The following is a 15,729-nucleotide window of genomic DNA, read 5'->3' as shown; positions in this document are numbered from 1 at the left end:
GGGTATACCAAGGCAAAGTAGAATAATAAAAGATCAGTATATGAAAATGGGCTTACTATGAGCCTCAGACACCACCTTTTACTCGTTCTCATGTAAATGAGTGTAAAACCCTGGTGGATGTATGTATGGTGGATGTATTGAATGTATGTCTAATGGGGTATACTGTATGCACACATACTTTTAATTTCAGTCAGCCAGTCCCAGAGCTTCTGGTTAATTGTCATTCCATACAAAATTGATACGTTTGAGGTCTGATTTCTTTAAAAAACAGTGATCTTTCCTGCCTGGCTGAGATACGAAATAAAGTCAGTATCAGACCAAACAAGAAGCACTGCATTAAATTATATATTTTTTCCACTCTTTGTCTTTAAAATATGGAAACTAATTTTACCCCAATATTTTCAATTGAATTTCAGCGCTTACCTGCTGCTAATGACGGCTTCAGAGCTTAAACGGTCTTTCGTCTCTTTTTATGCTTTAATACCCAAATGAATGCTTAAGTCTATTTAACGGATTATATTTTAATCCGCTTGTTAAGTGGTGACGTGTTTGTGACGTATGTAATACTGTTTCCGGGTCCAAGCCGCTTTTCATTTAAGTGGAGAAATCATTCGTTTATGATCACGTTTTATTCCTATCACACATTAAATTTAACTTTATATAAAATCATAGTGTACACAACAATCTCTGGGCTTGCTGCATAACAAATACCAAAATTTTTACAATTTATAAAACAATGAATCACTTTCTTGCCATCGGATATTAGGCATGGACATATATATTGTGATCGTGACTTTCGAAAGTATTAAATCGCTTTGTAAACGTTTATTATTACCATTTCATGAATCTCCCCATTCAGTTGAATAGAGCGCTTGGACCCGGAAGCCGCTCCGCGTGACGTCACACTCAACAAGCGGATAACAGTGCGACATCAAAACTGTAAAATGAACCTTACAACATTTAAAAAAGTTACATAAAGCTTTCACCGGATGTTCATCATTGGCTGAAAACAACACTAGCTGTGCATATACCCAAAGACCCTAAGTTATTTTAAGCGTTTTTTTTTCACTTACTATGGATGTGGGACTTTTATTTTGAAATTGCGAGCGCCGAATAGTTTACTGGGTGCTCGGCAAAAACAGCACAAGGCATGTTTCAAACTCACCTTAAGGATTCAAAATGGAAGATTTACAGGTTACATATTTATTCGTCTCCACACTGAAGAGGCATGAGGTATGTTTAGTTACATCTTTTGTCAATGTATCGTTTTAAAATGAAATTTGATGCGTATGTTTCAACAAACATTTGTAGACTGCTAAATCTTGTCAAATCATTTAGCTCAAGTGTCATGTTTTCATGCAGAGGTTGATGTTAATTCCAGGCTGTGTTTTATAGCTTCAAAATACAAAAATACAACGCTATACATACATCTCTATCTCTCTTTTGTCAAGTTTAAGTATAAATTAGCCTTTATCCACAAAAGATCTGGCAAAATAGGTTAACATTACTGTGATTGGGTTTATATTTTTCTGTGTTCAGTACTATTTTTTGGAACGTTCAATAAGAGTACAAATATATACAGAAAAGGTATCCTATAACAACAAAAATAGACAACAGAGCAAAGCAAAACAAAAAGAGAAACAAAAAATAAAGCCAAGGGTAATATAAATTACAATAGAACATTTTAAATGTTATATTTCAAAGCATGATCACAGGGATGTATAAAAGATCATATGGAATACAGTCAGCTGGGTATTATGGACAGCGTACACCATGCAATGTATTTGTGTCTGTATGAGCTGCGCATCAGAGCAGAGATTACAAAACGAGCCATATATGGTCAATCATGGACCTTCTGATTATATGGGAATTTTCTGGAGTAATAATTGAGCTTATAAATCCATTTCTGGAGATCTTGTTTTAACTTACCGAAGCCATAAACATCCTATATAGATATTAAAGAACAAGTTAAACCAATGCAGTATATGGCACCTAAATTTGTAATGTTGGTTGATCTGGTTTATGGTTATAAGAAAATGACTTTTTGTTTTTGTGGCAAAAATGAGTATTAAAAACATTTCGGATGCAAAGTTGTTAGAAGCAGGGTGGACACTGTTTACCTCTATTACTCCACATTGTAGTATTACCATGGTTACCTATGCAGAAAACATGGTTCTATCTTGCAAGAGTAAGGGGAAAAATAATAACCAGACATAACATGATTTGGTGCTTGGGAATATGGGAAACACAAGTTGAGATCTATGTAGTGTCATTCCCTGATCCATTTTCACATAATTTCCTGTTTTCTCTCCACTATACTATAAAATTTTAGACCAAAAAAACAGATCTTATCTTGTTGTAATAGATTCCCGTAGTAGAATTGAACATTTGTCATAATGTGAAAAAGTCCCTCAACCTCACAAATTACATTTTGGCTTTATCGCTCATGTGTTTCCATCCACCCAGAGGAATCCTGTCAACAGACTGAACTCGCTAGTGTGTATTTATTTCATTAGTAGCATAAACCGTCACTCTCCCCGTCTGGCTTGGGATAGGAGAGGAGGGGCTCATCTGTTGGACACAGAAGGATGGGAGTCGGTGAGAGAGCGAACACAAACCAACTATTAACGTCTAGACGCAACATAAAACCAAGCAAATCCTAATAGCAAGCACTTGTGGACTGTCAGAGTCGACCTCTGAAGAGTGTGAGGGGACGTGCACTTTCAAAACATCTCCACTAATCACCAGAGGCAGCAGAAAAAACCCGCACAAACCAAAACTTGGCTTCAGGTCACTTGAGATGTCTGCTAGTTTGGATAGTAAGAGTTCAGTACTGAAAGATCCAGAGAGAGAGGGAAACAATGGGAACTCCGTTGTAGCGTTTTCGTTATTGTAACTTCTATAAGGTATAACTATTTTTATTTTTTTATAATTTATGGCCAAACTGAGAAAATGCTGGCATGGCAAATTGAGTGGCCTGATTTCTCTTTTCCTCATTCTTCTATGCACTAAAAACACTCTTTAATGACCTCTGGGTCTTGGCTTGGTTGGAACTCCTGAAGAGAATCGTTTTCCCCATGATTGCCTCTGCACCGAGGCCAGACATGAATTTCATTTCCAAGGGGTCCCCCACCCATCCTAAATGTATATCTCCATAAATCTGAACGCGATAGACTTGATGCACGACATAATGGTGCCATATTGATGTGTCTTGACACTCTGATTCAAAAAAGCTGCAAATGAACTTACAAGAACTTTTCACCCTAAAACTTACTGACCCACGTGCTGTTTCTTTCACAAACCACAAAAGCAGATATATTTTTAAACTTGAACTTGAATCTCTTTCCTTTTTCTTTCACTGTATTAAAACAAAGTTTTTTTTTATTAGCAAATATGCATTAAATTATGGAGACCCGAAATGGACATGATGGTGGTGGAAGAAAAAAAACTGTATGGGTTTTTGAAACGTTTTTGCATTCCCTTCCAAATATGTTTTGTGAGGGAATGCAAAGATGTTTTCGTTTTTCGTTTCGTTTCGTGTCTCGTTTTTGCTGGGATTCTCCCGTATTTTACCATTCTATCCCACTATCATCCTATCATTATGTATTTTCCCATATTTCTCCCATATTGTTAATCTTGAAAGCACGCTGAAATTTATATAAAATGTCTTCATTTACTTTTATTCTTTAAAGCTCTGTCAATCGTCGCCCTTCATATACAACCTCTGAATCAGTGAATGCATGTATAAGCGCTGACTGACGGATGCGCTCCATATGATAAACTGATCCCAGATCAGCTTCTGGGACACGCGATTTAAAGAAGAGCAAAAGTGCAGAACACTTTGGGATTCGAGTGTGTGTTTAAACAGACAAATACACTTAATAATATATAAACATGTCCATCCTGCATGTTTTATTTTAAACACAACTAATTTTCTTTTAAATGAGCACAAACAATTACTAGAGTACAAACAGTTACTAAACTTAAAAAACTAAAAGTTTAGTTAACTAAACTTAAAAAACGTGACTGTTCAGATGGACACAAGGGGATATGCACTTGATATCTTTACTTCTTTTATCATTTTACTAAACAAATGTAGTGCTTAGGCCATCATTGCTTCTCTCGGGTTCTGTTCTTTTGCTCATTCACTCTTGTCGCCTTGATTTCCGGGTATTTTAATTCATTTTGCGGGAACACGGAGCCGGTATGAATTTGCGGAAGACACGCAGAGCTTCCAGGAAAGGTCATAAGGTTGGATGAGACACTAACGTTAGATAGAGGAGATAGCTCCGCTTGCGTCACAGCATGGGATGAGAGGGGAGTGATGCGGGAAACATTTGAAAACCGGGCGGGAGAAGTCTCCCCTAGTCCCCCGGCAGTTCCGCGATGTCTGCATCTGTATATATTTTAGCTGCTGTGATGCGAGCGCAGAACAGAAAGGACATGCTGTTGTGTAAATAAGATATGACAAACGGCTGTTTACCTTGTTTATTAAAAAAAGTTGTGATCTGGCACTATATAGATAATACAATAATGTGACTTTAAAGGGGGTGGGTACAGCCGTTGAGAGGGCGGGGCGCCCTCCTAATAAAATGGTGGGGGAAACACTAAATTTATTTCACAAATTCACTTTTTTTTTAACTCAGAGATCATTTAAAAATTTCAAACACTTGCACTTCGTCAGCACCGAGAACTTCATAGGAAGTCATGTAGCACATAGCTTTAGGCATGCTGAGTTTGAGTCCCGACTTGCTTTCCCGAAAATGTCTTCCTTTCTCTCTCTCTCTCTCTCTTTCACCAACTGCATAAAACATGCATTTAAAAAACATGTCTTTTAAAGGGTGTTTTGTAAAGGGACCCTAAATCTCTGTAAGAACTCTAGTATGGCAGAAAAGAAAACCAATTAATGATTATTTGTGACCTGCTTGTTTGCCTTTATTAACTATTGGGATATCTATTTGTTGGTCATCCCTTGCAAAGTTTCCCTCTCTCTCTCTCTCTCTCTCTCTCTCTCTCTCTCTCTCTCTCTCTCTCTCTCCCTACCTCTCTGTTTTATTCTCCTCCCACTCTTTTGTGTCTAACCCTGAGTGCAGCTCAGCTAGGTAAAAAGGAATGAATGTAGTTGTTTCTCTGAGGAGACTGGAGGTCTGGCTCGCTCTTCAGATGGCACGGTGTTAGTTGGGGAATGTGCAATTATGGAGCTCGGTCCTTTGATCCCACTTTTTCCATCAGGCCTAAATTGTCCTCACATTGAGCACGGCCGTGTATCCTTGGGCACTCTCCTTGCGCAGGCTTTCTTTCATGTACGCCCCTTTGGAACTCGAAGCATCCCAGTCTGAAAACTGAGATTTTCCCCAGCCATGCTCCAGTGCTGGAGCGAGCCACGCTTTTGTTTCGTGTGTGTGTGTGTGTGTGTGTGTGTGTGTGTATGTGTGTGTGTGTGTGTGTGTGTGTGTGTGTGTGTGTGTGGAAGGTAAAATTAGAACAAAATCTGAATGTTTTGGATGGTACGCTTGAACTACTGATTGCATTCAGATAACTTTTGTTAATGTTTGTATGAATTTTTGGACATTAAGTTTAATGTTTGCTCTTAATCACTCTTCTCATGCATGCAGATAATGTGTGCATGTCTGTTTGCGTGTGTGTTTGTGTGAGTGTCACACTTTTTATTTTTTTTATTTTATTATTATTTTTTTTTTCACTGATTCTTTCCATATGCTCTGGTACGTTATCTATGCTTCACATAATAGCTTCCACCTCTGCGGGATTAACCCATGAAGTTTATAGACTTTCTTTTATTCATCACCCCCTCTTTTTTTTCTTGCCCAGGTCTAAATTACTAATGGAAGGCGTAGTGTCCATTGAGCTGTGGGACCACAGCTGCATGCTTTCCTTATGTACTCTGTGGGTCGCCTTTTCTTGTGCTAATGGCTCCTACAAAGCCAGGGAACCTGGACGGTCTATGCCACCTCTGCAGGGCACTGCGTTCAACTCCTACATGTCATTGTCCCAGAAGTATGCTCTGTCATGGCCATATGTTTTTCTTTTATGACATGGCTTGCTCAATCAGTAATCAATAATGATATGACAGTAATGAGAACATGGAGTCTGATAGTAAAAGCGGTTAGAAGTCTGCCATTAAGTGGTACATTTACTGTTGGGTACCCCATGTATTCCTGGTGCATATTTTTGGTTGCAAAACAAGCATTTGATTGATGCTTATATCAGCACATTTAGACCACAAATGGTTTCAAGAAGCAGGGATTTTGCGGCGTCTGCCACTGTGGTTTGCAGATTCTCAGCACTTAAGTGAGGATCCAGCAGAATGTCATAGTCATATGATTGAATAATATGATATAATCATAGAATTATAATAAAAAAATAAAGCTGATTTCTTTAATTTCAGTAATCTTACTGTTGTATATAATACATATGTACTGTGCCATCATCACTAGGGGTGTGAATTGTATAAAGCTTTTGAAGAAGAATAGTTTGTAAAGTTTGCCTTTAATTTCAAATCTTGAGAGATTTTTTTATTTTTAGAAAAAAGTAAAGGATATCTTCACATGTAGTTTAGTTCTCTCGGTCCTATTCTTGGACATTCCATCCTTCCTTTATATTTGTGGTCTGTGTCGCATTCATATTTCAATCGACCGTATCAGTGTTTGTTTGGAAGTGGACTTAGACGCACCTTTTCAGTGGTCTTCATGCACATTACTCCTGGAGGAACCTGTGGTTCAGTTACATTTTAAGGGTTCCAGTGACCAGTTTGGTGCAACTTTCAGCTTAACCAGACCTAACCCATAAGGGTTAATTGTGGCTATGGAAGTGGTGGAGAATGGGAAGGTTGTCCAGTATGCCCAACTTCAGGTCTTTAACATAGTGCAACAGACCTGAACACAAAAAACTTGTATTTTCTCCTTAAGGAAATTAACAATAATTGATAAACCCTTAAGGACAGACAACTTGTTTGGTCTGATGTTGCTAATTGATTGTACAGACTTTTGTTCAACCTCTCTGTTCATATTATTTCATCTTTTTTGTAGAATATTTTTTTTCAGGGTTTTCACCTTCAATTGATAGGACAGTAGAGAGTATAGACAGGAAAGGATGGAAAGCAGAGAGAGGGGAAGGACCTCAAGGTGAGAATCAAAATTAATAAGTGTGCCATGTGTCGACACACTAACCGCTACGCCATTGGCACTGACATTTCAACTTATTTTCAAAAACAATTGTTTTTAGTATTGAAATTAATGAAACTATATTACCCATGATACCAAACAGAATATTCCACTAATCAGAGAGTAGCAATAATTAATTAGCCAAAACCATAGCTCCCCAGACTCCAATTAAAGACCAAATGAAAGTAAATTAAACTTTCCTAACTTTTTCAGACAATTTCAATGCAGTTTAAATGGAAATGCAAATCGAAGTTCGACTACATTCAAACAATACTGTCTGAGTGGCCTATTATGGTCTCTACTTATTGTTCTAAAAGTTACACATGCATCTCCCCAGAGCACTAACAGGGTCACCTTCAAAACCATTCACACCTGTACCAGAACAATGCAACAGGCTGCCACCCTGACACAACGTTGTAGAATTACAAAATAGACAATAGGCTCTAAATCAAATTGGATTAATGTTTTCTAAAATAACTAAATATGTATGTGTTTGAAACATTGTAATAAACGCAAAATATGTAAGGAATTTTATTTACTTAAATCCTGACAAATCCAAACTTGCAAAAAAAGAGAGATCGGCTTAGTGAGAAAACTGGTGGTAGATTAAGTTCATGGCAGGATGACCAGACCTTTAAACACTTTTTCTGTCCAATCGCATCATGGGAACACACAATAGAACCTATTAATCATGTAAATGTGCTTGCATTTTTTTATTGTTAAAAAATGTGTTAGAATTCTGCAACAGTGGGCTTTACAGGAATATACTGCAGACATGCTATAGATCTATTCTATGTATTACATATATTCTTCATGAGATTGTAAATTTTTCGCTCATCAAAGTTTAGTTTATTCTTGTACCTCTGTCTTTTTACTGGATTTTCATATACTTCTTTGCTTCAAATCAATGTTTATGATGGTGTAAATCATCTTATTTTGTTCAATCTTAAAACGCTTTACCAAAGACATTTTAAAAATCTCTATGGGAAAAATAAAAGGGAAAAGTACTTCCAGAATCAGTGCTGTTAAAAATACACTCGACAGTATTTTCAGTCCAGGAGTTGCAAACCAGTCAGTGGTAGCGTGCGCATGATTGTCACACTTTCAGGACCACCCTACAATACTGGCCTTGTAAAATGTGAGACGCATATTGCCATTTCTGTTATTTTTATCAGGATTTTTTAGGTTCTACTGATGGCACACAGTACATGCAGATGTGTTGCAAAGATGTTCTGTAAGCAGCCAAAGAGTTTCATTCCTTGCTGCTTGTTTCTGCATGATGAGAAGATAAGAAACATCAGCCACTTGGAAAAACACAAAGAGCAAAACAGTCGGCGATGATAAACAATACCAGTTGATAGCCAGCACAGCGTTCAGTACTGAATCATATGGCAAACTTTTTGACGATCATTTATGTCTTTTCGATTCCATTGCCAATGCTGTAAATTTCCAGCTCAAACTATCCTCATCCAGAACTTTCAAAAATATGTTCTGAAGTGGCCAAGTCATGCATATAAATCTCATCGGGAGTTTAAGATTACTTTGAGAGGCACTGCATGTGCTATTGAGCGTGAGCACTAGCTAGTGTTGAGTTGAATAGCTTTTTTTAAAAGCATCTCCAGTTCAGTAATTCTTGTCCAGATGAATTGCTATTTGAAGGGAGTGTACTGTAACTCGATGTGCCAGATCACAATTTTCTGTAACAAAGGTTAATAACGTCTGTTGGCTATCAGTTCTTCTGTCGGGGTGTATTTTTTCCGTATAGTTGGCTTCTGTGTGTTTTCCCCCCTGCTGAGCTTCTGCAAAGCTTTTCAAGGAATGCATCCAGGGGATCTCTCCTGAGATACAGAAGAGCTCTGTCGGGCCACTTATCCTCTTTGTTTAGTGCTGAACTAACTGAAAGTAACAAGCAGAATCTGACCTGTCAGAGTAACATAGCGGTTTCGCTTCACTTACACACACTGTAGTTTTAATGTAAGCCGAAGGAATGCTTACGTTTGCAGACAGAAGGAAAACGTAGCCGAGTACCTCAGTGCAGCACTCTGGAGGATTGTGAAATAGAGTATTTTTAAACACAAGAGCCCTGGCTGTGGAGGGAAATGTTGCTTATTCACCCACTGCTTCAGAACTGACACCTCAGCAATCAAACACACCACTTTTGGCTCTGTCAAGACTTTAAACCAATGTCTGAAGTCTTTTGGAGTTGAGGAAAATACATCAGCACTTTTCTCCATCATATTCGACTAGGAATATATAAGCATGATTAAACTACATGGTTATAGATCAACATAAATAATTTTAAAACTATAATACTATCTTTATTATTTATACAGTTGTTTGTAGCCCTTGGTAGTTTTTTTATATATATATTTTTTAATTTATATATCTAACAGTTCTGTCTGGTTCTCGAATCTGATTTGCTGATAGCTGTGCGATATTCTGCAATAACACTCGTACAACCTCCTCACCCTTGTGTATTACTCCACCCACATAACAGCAGATTAATAAACTTACTACAGTTTGACAAATATTGCAGCTGTTGGACAACATGATGTACTTTTTTCGTCTTTTTTAGACGAGAATGTGGTTGTTTAGATTGCATCCATGCAGTTTACCTATAAGAATAGTGTCCATTATAAATTATTATAATTTCGGAGATTCAGCGCTTTGGCGGACATCAGCCTGTCATAATGAGCAGAGCAAAGACGGTCGATGTTCCGTCACTAGATGGCAAAAAAGAATGCAAGAAAGGCCTTTTAAAACTACAGCTGATCAAATCACTACAAAACAGGTAAGTGGCATTCTAAGGTGATCTCTATTTTGTATGTTGTAGTGCTTTATTTATACCATTGTAATCTGGTAGTGTGGCTTTTTTTAATGGTTATTGTAATCTCCCGATTGCAACAGAGATATACTGGGAAATCTCTGTAGACTCATGGCATTTCATGCTGTTCAGCCTTATAATCTAGAAATTTAGGTTTCTGCTGTTCTGACTGTCAGCTGCAGGTGTAAATAAATGGCATTAAAAAGTAGTTCTTAATACAAAAGGACTTTTTTAGAATCTCTGTGTTTGATTTTTTGTATACACTATTATAGTCCCAAACTGTTGTAAAAAAAAAAATGGGTGTTGTTCAACTCTACCTCTTTTAGTGGAATACATAACTTTTATGTTAAACAGATCTCACAATGTCTTTACAAAAAATATAAAACATTAGTATTTAGTCAAATGTAATGTACTGATATTTTGCAACCCAGGCTCATTCTGAAAACTTACCGCTATATACATTATTGGAGAGCGCCAAATACGTCCCAGGAGTTAAGTTTTTTTTGCAGTTTTTGTCTTCATGAATCCACCGGAGGCCACTGTGTTCGCTTTTTGAAATCTGAAATTTTTATTGGAAGTGCCATTCGCGCTTGCTCTATTTGCGTAAATCTTGACTGACTGACTGACTGACTGACTGATCGACTGACCAACCCTCCTCCTTCCCTAAACCCAACCAATAGCATTTTCAAAAGCACCAATTGACCCACCCACCCACTTTCCTTGACCCAACCGACAGTTTTAAAAAGCAATTCTGGTAACTCATCATCATCGTCAGCTCCTCTCAAATCCGCCAACGTACATATCAAGCTACTGGACAAACTGGTAACAGCGGGAAAGCTGTCCACACGTGGTAATCGATCGGCTAGTAAACGGGAAAAGGAATGGCATCATATCGCCCCTTGTCATTCGTTTTAAAGAAGAAATGCAGCCATTCATACTTCTAGCTACATTTCTGGCGATCTCCAGAAATGTTTACAGGTCTCTGTTTTCAGAATGAGCCTGTATTGCAACATATTGGCATTTTTAGTCTGTAATTCTGCAATGCCTAAATGTTATGCATTTAAATCTCTTCGCCATTTGCCAGTTATCAGGTTTATAAAACTATAGTATATGTAGGAAAAGGAGACAAATAATAATATTTTGAGATCTGTTATAATCAAGTTGTTTCATAAATTGCCATTTTTACTGTTTGTAAGTTGCTATAAATATAAATGGCTTATTACAGCCAAACCAGAATTATCATATCATGCTGCATTATGTTTTGTAACTAACAAAGCATTGTAAAAGCTTTTTCGTTTTATGCATCTTGGTTATGGTACGGAATCCCAGTTTTTTTATTGTATTTGTTTTTAGAGTGCGCTGTGAAGAGATGTTATATCTGTGTATATTAAAAAAAAATATGACTGTCTACTAAAAATAACCTCTAGGAAAAAAATAGGAAAACCTGTCCTCTCTGTGTTGCAGGTACTGCCGAATGATAGAAGAAGGTCTATTAAGCAGTAAGCACTGCAGCAGACAGCAGCATGGTATATGTCAGCTGTCGTGGGCCGTTAAGCGACTGGCGGAATGTGATTGAAGTGGTAAGCCTGGCGGTGGACCCGTGTTGAAACCACCTTCCACTGGCTCGCTGCCAACCCCAGCTGCCAGATCCTACAGGGAGGTACGACCCTGACCCACAAAACCCAAGAATTAAACATCAGTTAGGGTTTCCCACTGAGGTGTGGAGTGCTCTTTCAGACATGGTATCTCACACTGCTTGGCAGACCTCAGACATATACATAAAATCTGTGATTTACCATTGCTGCCGTGCTTCCCTATGCATGCGTAATGAGATCACATTTGCAGTATGGGCTGCGGGTTAAGGATTTGTTTTGTTAGTTATACAGTATGTAGATGCTTTTTGTAGAAATTTAAGATATTTGGACTTTGATCTTCATGGCTAGACTTTGCGATTTGACACATCAATGTTTGTGTTTTGACTGTGGTATGAAAGCCTAGTGAGCACTGATGATTGGGCTTTTGCACTTGAGGAATGTTTCCTACAGTAGCGCTGCAAAATATGTCACTTCAGCATTGGTATTGCAATGGTGGCATCTGCAATAGTTGGGATTATAATTAACAAGGAACCACAGTTCACAACACATAATTTGCGGAGTCATTGCAAAATTTACCATTAATGCAGTGAAAGAGTTTCAATTGAATATGTTTTTTAGGCATGTGCCTTTTTACGATTTCAAGTGAATTAAAACCATTATAGTTTTTGGCTTTAACAAATATTATATGCATTTAATGATTTGTTCAATAAAGACTATTCAGTGTTGTTTTACATTTTAATTTTTGGGTTTCTGCACATCAGGACTGTTAGAATCCACAGTAAACCGTAAAGCAATGTTTTAATTAATTTGTAGCATTGTTCTATTGTACTAATTTATGTTTGTAATTTGTTTATTACAATTTACGCAGATGCACTAATTATGCCAATCAAATCATCCCAAATCATCATGAATGTAAAATTCTAGTCATCTTGTTAAATTATTTTCATATCGCATTATATGTCCCAGAAAAACTCATGCAGCCCCAGTTCCTAGAACTATTGGCGGAGGTTCTCATTTTTTGGGATCTTTGCTCTGCAGTAACTGAGAATGATTTAAGTACTAAAAATGCCATTTGAGGGAACTAAAATTAGCTCTTACTTCAGAGCAGAGTCTAATCTAGCACTATCGGAATTATATTGATGTACGTTTAGATGTTAGATGTCAAATTGACATCTAATATTGGTGTCACATTTTCATGCCAATGTTGGATGTCAATTTGATGTTGTTTTCACTCCAAGGATAGTAAATTAAATCAAATCAATTTTAAATTTTAATGTCTTTTTTGATGTTGTTTTGACTTTCATCAGCTGGAAAGAAACCTTTCACATTTCATAGAAAATAAAAAAAAAACATTTATCTTGATTTTGTTTTCAGAACATACATGAACACCTCATTGGCTTTGGATGAAATAAAGGTGATTTAGTGATGACAATTGTAGGTAAAATAACCCGAATTGCAGGATCTTCATCAGACATTTAGAAAAGCTCAACCCCAGAAAACTGCCTGCTATGGAGACAGATTTCTGTGGCTTATTCTAACATTCCTTTCTGATAAAAATGTTTTAGGGAGGACGAATAGAGGCGCGTGCAAAGAATGAAAGAGTACCAGGGCTGGTGCAGACGAAAGTCTGGCTGCCTGCCCTGGAAAGCCACACGTGAGTGTCTTTAATTGCTAGACAAAGCTGAATAATTCTTTCATAATCTTAATTTATACAGTTGCATTAGTAAGGTCATAACATGCTGACAGAGAGTACCGACTATCACGGAGTAATCATTCTTTGTAAAACCAAAGGCAGTGTTCTTTTAGAAGCCAAAAAATGCTTTTGTTGTTGTGTTTAAAGACTTATTTAAGTGGCGGTTTGTCCTCAAAACTAAGGCAGCTTCCCAACCTCACTGGTGACTGATTTGTAACAATTTTTGGCTTCACTCACAGCTGATTTCATTGGATTTGTTTTTTGCATGTTGTCAGGCTAACAGCCCACAGTTCTAATAATATGCTACTATTGAAAAGGTTCTGGGTCAAGTGTCGTCAATACCCTGTAAGATCTTAATTAAGTAAGATTTCATTCAATTGATCAAAATTGACAATAAGAATATATATAGCAATACTACTTCAATTTGTCTTGGGAATGGCTGATAGAAGTCCTGCTCAGTGGCCAGTAGGATTTTAAGCCATTCTTCTTGCAGAATAGTGGCCAGGTCAATACGTGATGCTAGTGGAGGAAAACATTTCAATGAAAAAAGTGGCTCAATATTATTTATATCTGGTGACCGTGCAGGCCATATGAGATGTTCACCAGTTTTTTGATGTTCAACTTCACTTTTATGTTTATCAAACCACTCTGTCACTAGTCTTGCTGTGTGAAATGGTGCATAATCATCCATTACATTATCTAATACATTGCACTGCCTTCAAGATGGAAAGTTTGAACCACTGGGTGCAGATGGTCCTCTAGAATGGTTCATTAGTCCTTGGCAGTGATGTGCCTGTCTAGAACAAGAATTGGGCCTAAGGAGTGCCATGATTTTGCAGCCCAAACTATTACTAGTCCACCCCATGCTTCACTATGGATGTGCATTGGTCTGAGTGGTATCCTTTTTTGGGGCTTCTCCATACCATAACCTTCTCAAATGTGGGGAAAAACAGTGAAGGTGGACTCATCGAAGAACAATACATTTCACATTGTCCACAGCCCAAGATTTTGCTGCTGGCACCATTGAAACCAATGTTTGGCATTAACACAAGTGACCAAAAGTTTGGCTGTAGCAGTCGAGGTTAAGAGTTGAGGTGCACATTTCATTCTGCAGTAAGTTGCACAGATGTTGTTTTATGTTTTTTTTTTCTCTCTCGATACAATTGGGGTTAGCACCCTGACATCCCTTTCAGACAGCTACTTCTTGCGCCCACTGTCACTCCTCTTGGATGTGGTTTGTCCTTCTTGGTGATATGTTGACATTAGCCTGGATACCATGGCTCTTGATGCATAACAAATACTTGCTGTCTTGGTCACAGATGTGCCAGCGAGACGTGCACCAACAATTTGTCCTCTTTTGAACTCTGATATGTCACCAATAATGTTGTGTGTTTTGCAATATTTTAAACAAAACTATGCTATTACTCTGCCAATTAAACCTTCACACTCTGCTCTTACTAGTGGAATGTGCAGTCAATGAAGATTGGCCATCAGGCTGGTCAAAATTAATCATAAAACCTCCTATAGTAAATTGGCCAGTGTTTCAGTTTCAGCACCTCACACATGAGCACAGCCTTTTTAGTTGGTATGTGAAGATAAAATAGTTTTAACATTTACCCGCAGCATTTCAACATTTCACACATTTCAAACATCTTTCAACATTTCTCTTGGCACTTCAATCATTTTTATTTATTTAATATTATAATTTTTTTGTAATATCCATGTTTGATTTTATATATTCTGATTTCAGACTAGAAAACCGTCGGCAGTGCAGAAGGTTTTGGAATGTATTTCTCTCTCTTTTTTTTTTTTAAGCAAATGCCTTTTAAAGCATTTGAAATATTGCATTTGTGTTCTCACCCTCCCTTTCAATGACCTTCTTTTTGGTCAAGGATCTGCGTTGTGCCCCATCAGTTTTAACAAATTGGTAAATGACTAGGAATGTGTTTGTGTGTGCCACAGTGATTCTAGTTTCCTTCTTTAAATGATTGACTCTGTAGAAGGTCAGTCCTCCTAGGGGAGCGTCCCTGGACCCTCCCTTGACCCCCATCAGAAAGATGACTGTGTCTGACACATGTTCCCCCAGGCAGACTCCAAGGTGAGAACGAAGAGTACTCCGTCATAACTCATTTGTCATGTTTGCTTAAAATGAATTAGTCACATGATTAATTCAGTACATTTGAATGATTGTATTCTTGTGTGCTATTGCATGGGTTTACATCAAATGATAATAATACAGTTATAAATGCATACATTTAGTGTTAAGCATGAAAATGTGTCTTAACTATATTGTTTGGGTTACCTTTGCTGCTCTAAACCTGTGTAGCACCGGTAGCTCCAGCCATCTGCTCTGTCCATTAAAGAGGTACAGATGCCTCTGGCTCCCTGGGTCAGATGGATTTGTTGGGGTTGCTGACTGCAAGATGAGGTTTTTAA

The 15,729-nt window shown here is 37.6% G+C and overlaps 1 protein-coding gene across 2 annotated transcripts in view; it reads left to right on the top strand.

Annotated features, from left to right (window-relative positions):
* The first annotated feature begins 1,115 nt into the window (after positions 1–1,115).
* The window catches only part of LOC101882067 (uncharacterized), a 180,357-nt gene continuing 165,743 nt past the window's right edge, over positions 1,116–15,729 (top strand). For both annotated transcript variants that reach the window (XM_087279566.1, XM_087279565.1), the window contains exon 1: positions 1,116–1,233. The gene's annotated coding sequence lies outside the window, so the exon portion shown is untranslated. The remainder of the gene's footprint in view (positions 1,234–15,729) is intronic.

This window comes from Danio rerio, chromosome 13 (genome assembly GCF_052040795.2).
Source record: "Danio rerio strain M-AB ecotype USA chromosome 13, GRCz13ab, whole genome shotgun sequence".
NCBI lineage: Eukaryota > Metazoa > Chordata > Actinopteri > Cypriniformes > Danionidae > Danio > Danio rerio.
This window is presented reverse-complemented; position numbering and strand designations above follow the sequence as displayed.